Source organism: Callospermophilus lateralis, chromosome 13 (genome assembly GCF_048772815.1).
Source record: "Callospermophilus lateralis isolate mCalLat2 chromosome 13, mCalLat2.hap1, whole genome shotgun sequence".
Classification (NCBI taxonomy): domain Eukaryota; kingdom Metazoa; phylum Chordata; class Mammalia; order Rodentia; family Sciuridae; genus Callospermophilus; species Callospermophilus lateralis.
In genome coordinates, this window is record NC_135317.1 from 93,440,827 (window position 1) to 93,452,269 (window position 11,443).

The window sequence follows — 11,443 nt, forward strand, 5'->3', positions numbered from 1 at the left end:
CTATGAGGTTGGAAGGAGCACTGGTCTGTGAATCTAATCTTGCTTCGGCCATTAATTATTTCAGTTCTGCAGTTCACGAGCAGCTCACACTCAACAATTTCTAAAATTATTTCAGCTGTGGTATTCTCCAACAGCCTTACCCAAAGTTTGCCAGAAAGCAAAGAAGAAGGTCTGCTCTGATTCCAGGGGGCAGGTATGAAGGGTAGGGGGAATGAAGCAGGGAAGAAGACAGAGTCATTATGTGGGTGCATTCTCAAATTAGCCACAACTATAGGCTACTGGTTTTCCAATGACATGAATTTGTCTGAAAACCCTATGTTAGGCACTTAAAGACTTTTCTTAAAAGAGAAAGGCTAATGGATGAGGCCAAAAAGGGAAGTACCTACCCACTGGCTCCCATCTTCATTGGTCAAGGCTTTTTCCCCATGGGACATAAACAATCACACTCTGTGTCAAGATACTGTCAAGTTATATCTGCATAAAGTTTTTTGAACCTTTGGTCAAACTCTTGGCTATTATCCAATATTAACCTTATTTGACAGAGAAATTAAAGCCCATTAAAATGGCATAGTTAATAACCTAATCCTAGTTCTGCTTTTTCTGAACCCCAAATCTGTTTAGTCCTTACTGACTCATTCCTCAACAAATATATTAAACAGTTACTAGTTTCACACAAATTACGGTGATTGCCTGAGAAAGAAAACTGATTCCCTGCCCTCAAGGCACTTACAGTCTAGTGGAGTCAACAGTGTAAGAATGCTCTGAAAGATGAAATCCAGCATTCTCAGGAAGCAAATAAGACCGGCATCTGTCTCACGAAAGGCACATCCAAAAGTATGGCACCCCAGGAGGATGACATCTTACTTAAGAATAAAATATGGAGAAATTTACCAGATTTCAGTTGGGGGTGGGTGCTGAGGAGGAGGAACGTGGTCCATTCATAGAACGGAAAGCTAGGTTGGAATGAGAAGAAAGAGCAATGGGGAGTCAACCAGGCATCCTGACAAGCCTTGGGTTCCAGTGTAAGGGCTTGGATTGCATCTGGAAGGCACATAAAGGCGCTGGAGGACTTTAAGGGGAGAGCAGAAAGATCAGTTATAATCTAGCAAAATCACTCAGGGCAAGGTGTGAGAGAGGGAATAAGAGACATAAATTGGGGGAAAAGAACAAAAATAAGAGTGGCTGCAATAATAATAGTAACACCATCCTTCATCCTCGGAAACTGAGACTTGGAGAGATTCAGCAACTTGCCCAAGGTCAGTGCCAGTGAGAGGAGAGGCAGCATTTGAACTCAAGCCACCTGGTCCAGAGCCTGTGTCTTTACTGCTATTTAGTGCTGTCCTATGGCTGCAGGTTATGAAGAAGCCATGAGCTAAAATAAACCATCATGGATAATACAAGAAGAGACTATGACTACACTATCAAAATCATTTGGTAGTTTTCTGTTGCTTTCTTACAAAAAGATCTGTATATGCAGCTCCAAACAAGCATAAACCACCAACACCCTTGAAAGGCTCTAGGGACAGATAAGGACAAAAGAGAAAAAGTAAAAGAGCTTCTTAGTTCACCAGGAACTGATATCTGTCCTTCATCTCTCTGAGACACCCTGAGAGGTCCCAGGGTCAGGAAATGGAAGTAGAGATGGAGTTGCTTCTCCGAAGTTACATACCTAATGATACGCAGTGACATGTAGCAGATACTGGGACTTTGCCAGTTTTTTTTGCTAAACATCACCAAATTAACCTCAAAAGTCTCTTCACACAGTTTCACACCATTAGTGTTGCATTTGCTGGATGGTGGGGGTAGGAGGCATATAAGAAGGTAACATCTTTTAAAAGCAGTCCAGCGCATTACAGCAAAATCAATACTAAAAACCCTCTCTCCAATTCAGTTTTCTCCCTTGAAATTCTTCTAATTGCCCTGAAGAAGATAAGACTGCTGACTGGTTAATATTTTAAGTGATCACCTCATTGGAAGCATTACCCCCCTGGGCCTGAGAAACTCTACCTCAGAAACGCATTGACATAATAAGGGCTGTGAAGTAACTGCTCAGAAGCAATGTATACAAACTGCCTTTTGCAAATCACTAAATGGCTTGATGGTATCCTCAATGATCCTTCCCCAAATGTCTGGTTGTCCATGTCAGGAGGCCCAGGATTGCTTTATGTTTACGTTAGCACATTTTTACAGGGTAAGTAACTTGCTATTACCATTGAATTAAAAGTAGAGTACTCTTGCATAGTGATTAGACTTGGCACTGCTATTACGCTGAGAAAAAGGGAGAAATTAAAGTTAGATTCGTTCTTCTCTTGTCTCCCTGAAGAATGCAATAAAAGGACAGAAAACCATCTCGTTATAACTGGAAAATTAATCACATCAAATATTCTCTTAAACTAATCAGGTTATAAGTCTGGAATCAGCTTATGCAAAACAGATGTTTACATTCTTATTCTCCTTTGGTACGAATGTCGAGAGAAGAAATCACAGAATAACTAGGCTGTGGCCTACTTTAGGGAATGCAACACTCTGCTTTTACTTTTCTTTAGGGAAGCCACAAAGCCTGGGGGAAGCTGGGGGGACAGCCTGAAAGGGGAAAAGCACCAGGGGTCCTGGCTTCTATTCCTTATATAGGCAAAATTCCTTTCTTCTGTAATGGCACAGGAAATGTGCTGCCTAAGAATGGTGAACTGGCTCCCAGGAAGAGGGAGAGGACACAGGAGACATGCGACTGGCATCCTGTCCCCTTTGGCTCAGCCAGTGCCCTAGTTCTCTAGGGCTTGTGGTTCTGGCTTATGTTGCAGTTGCCCTCTTGTCTACAAGGACCTTGGTCTTAGGCACATGGACCTGTGCCTCGTACTAGCCTGTGTGCTATTGGCAGGTGGTGGAATGTTTAGGAGGTGGGGCCCAGCAGACAAAAGTTAGGTGATTGGCCATAACCCTTCAAAGGGGATATTGGCATCCTGGCCCTTTCCTGCTTCCCTCTTTGCTTCCTGGCCTCCATGAAGTGAACAGGCCTACTCTTCCGTATTCTCTCACCACAAAACAATGTGGACCAGAGCAACAGGACCAAGCAACCATCCGCCAAAATAATCCTTTCCTTTTTTTAAGTTGATTATTTCAGGTGTTTTATCACAGTAACAGAAAGCTTACTACAACAAGAATCTTCATTTAACAAAGAGAAACCAGGTCTGGATGGTGACTTGTCCAACATCTAACAAAAAAATTTGAGATAGTGCTAGAAGTATATTTTGGGCTTGTAATTATCCTTTTTTCCACCTCATCAGATATACTAGCCAATACTGAGTGTTTACTAGGTCCCAGGCACTATTTCAAGAACCTAGTATGTATTAACACATTGAATCATCTTTAATCCTCATTCTAAAGCTACAGGGTAATCAATAATAATCCTCATTTCATAAAAGAAATTGAAGATGAAATTAACCAAAAGATTGGGTCAACTGTCCAAGTTTTCACAGCTCACCCTTCCCTTGTTCACTATTATTCTCCTTTTGCCTCTAATATGGATTTCCCATATCATTTTACAGTAAAATTGAAAATTCTAATAGAGTCTCTTTGAAATAGACAATGACTTTATAATTATCAAGATTCATCATTAATCTGATTTTATACTATCGTGACCTTTTCAAAGAAAATGACACTGTAGTTTTCATTTCACTTCCTTTGAGAATCATCCTTGAGGTATTCTTTGGACTTAAATGGGTCTCTCCTTCCAGGAGCATTTTTCTGTGCTTTCTTTCTCATTAATTATGAATTCAAGCTAAGTTTATATTTTTGCCACAGTACCATGAAATAATTGAGAATACGGTTTTGTTTTGCTCATTTTTATAAACATGTCGGGTTTTATTCATTTTTATACAGTAGTGACTCAATAATGCTTCTTTTAAATTTTTTATTTATTTTTTATTTTTTCCATGTTTTATGGTTCATTATAGTTGTACATAATGGTGAGATTTCTTATTATATATTCATACATACACACAATATAACAATATAATTTGGCCAATATCATTCTCCATTATTCAATAATGCTTCTTTAGTGAATTTTATATCAGTGGTATGTGGACGGTCAGTAGTAAAACCGGATCTTTCCAATACAATCCATTGCCATCATGCAAAATAATTTTGTTATTGGGCTACACATGACATTTGTAGAAAAAATGTATTTTGTAGAGCATATCATTATAAGTCCCAAATAATTTTTTAAAATCATCTTGTTTAGGTAAAACATCATTACTTAGCTCCAGGTACATAATCAAAATGCCATAGAAGTGAGGGCAATTTAGAATACTGTAGTTAAAAATAAAATAAAATAAATGCTCTTTAAAAATAAAATAAAATAAATAACCAAAGGAACAGTATTACACTGTAAATATCTAAGCATTTATCTGTTTGTTAGGAGGCAATATATATTATTGCCTATTATCAGTTTCTGTTAACCATTAGGAGCTATTAAAGGGGCAAATCAATATTGTAATATTTGTACTTGATGCTGATTAAGAAATATGAAAAGGTGGTAAATACAATCCATTTTCTGTTTTCACTTTTATTCTAAACATGGAGTTTTTAAAAAAGATAAAACCTTTTTTCCCCATTTTTATTCTTGTTATTTTTTTCCCCTATTTTTCTTATCACCTTCCTGTGTCTTCAACATAGGAATTTCCCTGCGCTAAGGATCTAAATATGTGTGCAGAAAATCCCAGAAATCAGGGAGGAAAAGAGCTTTAAAAATCAGAAAAACACCTACTCTCCTAGACAGCTAGGAATCTGGCCTAATTTTAAAAAACAGAAGAAGAAATTCTAACTTATTATCTTACATTCCAACATTCAGTAACTCTTTATCAGAATAGTTTCCCTATTTCTTCTAGTATAATTTAAGACTGTTCTTGCTCTCGTTTCAGAAGAACTACAGCTGTTCACAAGTTTCCCCATACTTTTTTTTCCATACAAATTAATGAAAGGAGAAAGGTGTTGGCTCTGATAATACCAAACTGGATTCATGCCCATTGTCTTTACCTTTCTTTCTTGTGATTCAATCCTACTTGAATCACATTAATCAAAAGATGGTGGATAACTCCTCTGAAGAAATAAAGGAATATGTTATGAAAACCAATCTTCTTCCTTTCCTTCCTTTTTATTTTCAATTTATACAAGAAAAATCTAGATCTTTCTTTCTTTCTTTCTTTTCTTTTCTTTTCTTTTCTTTCATTCATTAAAAGGTAGTCTCCTGAAGGCTGAGGTGATCCTGTGGATTAGAATTTGAATGACAGTATGAGCTCATGTTTGACTTCCTATGGGTACATACACAGACATGGGTACACACACAGGTTAGCACTCTTGTGTATCTCCTTGTTCTGTCAGCTGAGATGGCCTAGAAGTAATGCCACTCCAATAGTAATGAACACACTTGCTGTCCAAATCATGGTTTCTATTGCCAAGATTTTATTTCCATTAAAAGGAGTCAGGCTCCTTGCAGAAATGGTTGATTCTAAGGAGGGACAGGAAATAAATAACATGAGCCTGGAGTATCTTACAGATAAGAAATGAAGAAAATGCAAGAAATTAAAAAAAAGACAACCCCCCACAGAAATAATATTGGGATATGTCAAAGGAACAGTTAATAGCAAACCTGGAACAATTTGAGCAAAAAAATAAATAAATGAGTATATTTAACAGCATTAAATTAGAACTCAAAAGTACAAATATATATTTACATAAGGATGTAATATATAAATGAATAAATAAGTAAATGAAGAAGACAAATCTCCCATATGAAAAAACTCCAAACAATTCATGCAGAAACTTCCTGCTCAGAGAGATGGAGGATAAACCCTTACCTCTTAAATGTGGACTGCATAGAGGGACTTGCTCCCAAAGAATACAGTAAAGAAGTGGGAAGAATAATCTTACAGAAAAATCTGGCCAACACTACCTTTGTCAAATGATCAAGGTCAATACTAACAGTGACAAGTCTTGTTGATAGCATGTGTTGCTGATGTAATGTGATGAGAACAGCATCTCAGGTCTTCCTACAAGAGTACTCCCAAGACTTCTTGTCATAGCCTAGAGGAGCCTCGTATGTCATGTGGTATTCTAGAATGGAATAGTGGAACGGAAAAGAGAAAAACTGTAGAAATATAAATCAAGTACGGAATGTAATCAATTATGTATCACTAGTTGTAACAAATACACCACATTAGTAAGATGTTAGTCAGATGGGAAACTGGGCATAGAGTATATGTGGACCTTTTATCCTTACAACTTTTCTATAAATATAGAACTATTGTAAAATTTAAAGTTTGTGCATAAAATATATCACAAAGCAGCCCTAAAACATTTAAATGAGGCACAAATATTATAATATCAAGAAATGCAAAAGATTTTAATTAGTCAATTAACATCCATACAGTTACATGAATGAAATAATTCACTGTAATTGATAAGCATATTTTATATGTAGAATAAAGTCTTATCCTTAGAAGACAGAACATCTGAAAGAAATCCTGTTTGGCCTAATGGAACTCAAATTGAAGACCTGTATACTGTATAACATAAATAAACACTGCAAATGTGCCCTAAAACAACACTATCACTGGTCATTGCCTTAGGGAAACCATCACCTTGAAAACAAATCTAGGAAAGGATAGTTAGGTTTCTGAAAGAGTCATGGTTATGCTTTAAAAAAAAAAACTATAATAAATTGCAACTGCTTCGCTCAATCAGAAGAGATTGGTAATAAGACCAGTCATTAGCACATGGATCAGTTTATCTGACTATATTTGGTGACAAACTCCAGCCCCAATTCGGGCTTCCTGCCTTGTAGCTGTAAATCAAAGTGGGGTAAGAGTGTGCTCAGATCAGCATAAACCCAAACCTTCCCTGGAAAAATTGCTTAAACAGAACATCATATCAGCAGAAGATCAGGTGCATTATTTTCTGATGGAACCTGACTTGTGTTAGCCAAGTGACAAGAAACCTGAATGGAGGCAAAACAAGTTCTACTATGAATGACCCTAGGAGAAAGCTTTATTGAGAGTTGATGGTAAATTTCAGCCAAATCCTTCCATTTACAATGAAGCTAATCCCTAAAACTTCAGTAGATGCACTGTTCTATATTTAAAGCATCTCCACAAATTTATTTTGCTGCCACTTATAAGCAGACCCAAACCAAACAAAAACAAAACAACTAAACATTGAGAGTGCATAGAAAAAGTTGTCTTCTTATTGTTCCTGTGGTTTATGCTTAAGGCCAGTTTTCTAAAACCAAATGTACAATGAACTATTAGAAGCATCAAGACTCATTCAGTCCTCACCAAAGGGCATTCCTTAATGCTAAATATTTAGCTACATGCTGAAACTGAGAGTATAAAATTAGAAACATATTTAACAGATGTTAAAAAATAGACATTATGCCAACTAATTCAAACTATCAACATTGCTATCATTTTATATAACAAAATAATAATATAATTATACACCAAAATTGACAAAACAAGATACCCAGAAGATGCATATTGATTCATGATTTGTATATTACAGTTCTCTAGTTTAGCCTTAAAAAACTACATTTTTTTTCTGACTTTAGTTCTATAAAGTGACTAATTTAATTCAAGCAGTAATTGATAAATAATATTTTAATTTTCCTAGCCTCACTTTTAAAGAATCCCGTCTAGCCAAACATCTTTACCAATGTCAAGTAAACCTTGGGATTCAATGTCACACTAGGTAATAGCATGTGTTTTCTATCCATGCAAAACTACAGAAATTAAACTTCCTGATTTAAGGTTGCCCTAAATTGGAAAGACCTGAAATTACTTTCCCAAATACCCATGAGAAGCATTCAGAGAAACATGCTCAGAAATAACTGCATTCTACAAGAAAGAGAAACGTAAGAAGGTCTCATTCTACTCTGGGCCTCCACCTCAATCCTACATATGCCTATATTTGATCAGCATTTATTTACTCATAAGTTATTCAATGAATAATCATTGAGAAACGCCTATGTCAGACAATAAGGAAGTGCCATAAGATATGGTAATCCTATAGCTGCACTATAATCAGTTAATACCTAGAGTTTTTCTGGTATTAAAAATAAATAAGCTTAATTAATTTTTATCCGAGGTGCTAAAATTTTATTAATCAACGCTGTGCCTTATCACTTTTCTACTCTTATTTGCCTGTGATAGAAAAATTTTATAGCCTAAGATCTCTACTGAATAGCCTAAGATTTCTACCCATCTTTTTTTACTCAATGATTTCAGCTGAGCAGAGGCACAGGGCAAGTGTGAAAACTAACATTGCCCTCTGCTGGCAGATTTCTCCAGTGAGACACCCTGGGCTTGCTTTGTCTTTGTACCTTATTCTTCAGTCTTTTGGGATACATTTTGACCTTAAGAATTTGTTTCTTTTCACAAATATTTGGATTCTTTCTGAAACAAAGTCCAAAATGTGTAGGCAATAGTGATAGGCGTCTAGTCAGCACCACCCAAAATAAGTACTTTTTAAAAATACAGCTCTACCCACATGACAGAGGGGCATGGTCACAACACAGCCCTTCAGAATTCAAGGATATGTGAATCTCATCTTATTGAACCTGAATGTCATTATCCAAGACTCCCCAGGCTCCTGTGAACCCAACAACTCTGAAATTTCAGTAGTCCTTACCAGTCCATCTAATACAATTATGCCTCTCTCTCTCTCTCTCTTTTTTTTTTTTTTTTTTTTTTACCATTGGGGTGTATGAACTCCCCCCAGTGAAAATCTAGATGTGACTTGAGATTTGGTGGTGTGATTATCTCAGGGTATTTGATAATCAGGGGCTTGAATAATCCTATGTTAACATATTGACAGGATTTATGAAATAAGAGATTCTTGTTAATTAAAAAATTGTAAATCACACTTGGAAGTTGCTGCTATCATTCTTTATTGAGCCCTTCTGGTAAACACAGACAGATGTAAGAAGCTTTGGTCTTGTGCTCTTTGAAAGCAAGTGTTGTATACCATTGCTATTTAAGGAAGTTGAATGGATAACTAAATTGGTCCATTCTATTTACTGTTTTGATCACTTTAGGCCTATTTCCCAACAAATGCTTAGAGTAAAACAAACTATGGTTTGGTAGGAAATGCTTGTGCTTTTGAGTTGGACAGACTTGGACTTCAATCCTGGCTTTGATAACCCAGCTGTGTAGTAGGAAGCCACCTAATCTCTCTTCCTATCCATAAAATGTAAAACATAATATTTTCTTCTTGTTGTTGTATGGATTATATAATATGAAATATAATAAAATACTTGGGAAAATACCTGGCACATAGTGGGTATGTGAAAATTTGATTCTCTTCCCTTTCCTTTCAGATAAATTGCTAGTTTCTTTCTTTTTCATCAGCACAATAGACCAAAATTAACTCACGTCCATTTTGAGAAGTGAAAAGACTTTGTGGTAGTTACCTTATTTTTAGAGTTTCTGCTGAGGTCAAAAGAGGTAACTGGAAAAGGCAGTAGGGGAATTTATTTTACTTATCATCATTTTCCAATTAAGTGGAAAATTACAACACCTTCCATTAATGATTTACAGATTTTGAAACACTATAAAGTCTCTCACTTCACTCTCACATTAACTCCATTTTAAAGCTAAGGAAACTGAGGAGGGGAGAAAGGAGCTACCCAAAAACTGGGGAAAGGAACTAGTAGCCTTGTGTTGTGACTTACCCAGGGATCACTCTGGACCCCATCTCCTGAGAGCTGCCGTTACTGGCTCGCCAGTGCCCTCTGCCCTTCACTCTGGGCACTGCACCCTGGAATCAAGTCCTCCTGCTGCCCGTGGGACTGTGGTTTACCAGTTGAAAGAGACAAACAAGTCATGAGTCCTGAACTCATTTTTTTTTTTTTTTTGGGGGGGGGGGTTGGGTTTTTTTTTTTTTTTTCTCAGTGACTCACAACAAGACATGTGGTGAGTTGTTTGGAATTAACTACTTTTCTAAGGTTTTATAAAGCCCGAATGCCCTTGGTGGTATTTTTAACAATTCTAGGGAAGTTCTCAGTTTATTTTCAACATTAAAGATGCTACAGAGAGTGTGAGTGAAATGGAAAAGATGAAGCTCTTGTCTGTAGGGCTAGAGACTCCGAGACTCCATTAGAAACAGCTGCGCCTGGAAGTTTTCGTCTGTGATTGTATTTATTGACATTCTTGTTGTGTTGCCAGTTCTAGCTGGTGGCCAGCTGTTCTCATCGTATTTTAATTAAAGAAACTCCCACACCATCTAGAAATGTTCTGTGCAAAGATGTGCAACACCTGTCTGCTGCTGTTTCTGTATCAGATCTAGCTCCATGTCTGCAGCTGAACAATATCATTAATTCTTACCCTTGCAGTCCCTCATCACCCCCCCCCCAAAGCATTACTAATCTAGGATTCCTGTACCTTTAAGGAAAGTCTATACCCCTAAAAGGGTATGTAAGGTTGGGTTGTATACTTACCCAAGTATGAAAAGAGGCCTCATAATTTCAACAGATTCTCAAATGGATTCATTATTCAGAAAAGAGATAAAGAAGGTTGGCTGTAGACAGGTACTCCTTTATGTTAATTTCCAGTAGAAATAAAATAGTTTTTTCCTCAGTCAACAATGGGGTAGGCTTCAAGGGGTAGTTGAAAGACTAAATTAAGAACAGACAAAACACAGGAAAGAAAAGCTAAGTACAAATTGTGTATCTATTAGCAATAAACAATAAATCAACTAGAAAAGTGTAGGTTATAAAACACAAAGCTTACCAGGATAATTTTTCCTATCTTATTCCACACACACCCACAATAAGTATATGGATAGACTTCTGGAAGAGGCTCCTAGAGAGGTAAAGATAGTCTTTCAAGGTCATAAGTTCATGCTGTGTTCAAAAGGAAAATGCATACCTAATTTTAATAAATAACTTACAAATCAGCTGAATATAATTTGCCGACATGTTCTGATTTTCTCTGCTCACCTTCCCATAAGCCAAGTGAAGCAGCTGGATTATACTATTGTCTATCACCCTTCCCCCTCATAGTGTAGAAAGGGTCACAGAAATCCTGAATTTGCTGTAATATGACCTACACACAAATTGACACAGTACTGACCAAATCACCAAGGCTATTCCCCCAAATTACCTTCAAGCTCAGAATTTAATAGGAAATATCATTTAAATGCCTACCAAAGGCCCTCTAACTATATGAGACTTCCTCTATGGTTTGATGTGAGTCCCAAATTTCATGTGTTGCATATTTAATCATGAAAGTCAGATGTTGATGGAATTTGGACTGGAGTTCTTTGGGAGGTAAGTAGGATTAGATGAGGTCATGAGGGTGGGATACCTATGATGGCATTTAGTGGCTTTATAAGAAGAGGAAGACAAACCTGAGCTGACATATACTCACTCTGTCTTGCTCTGTGATACCTT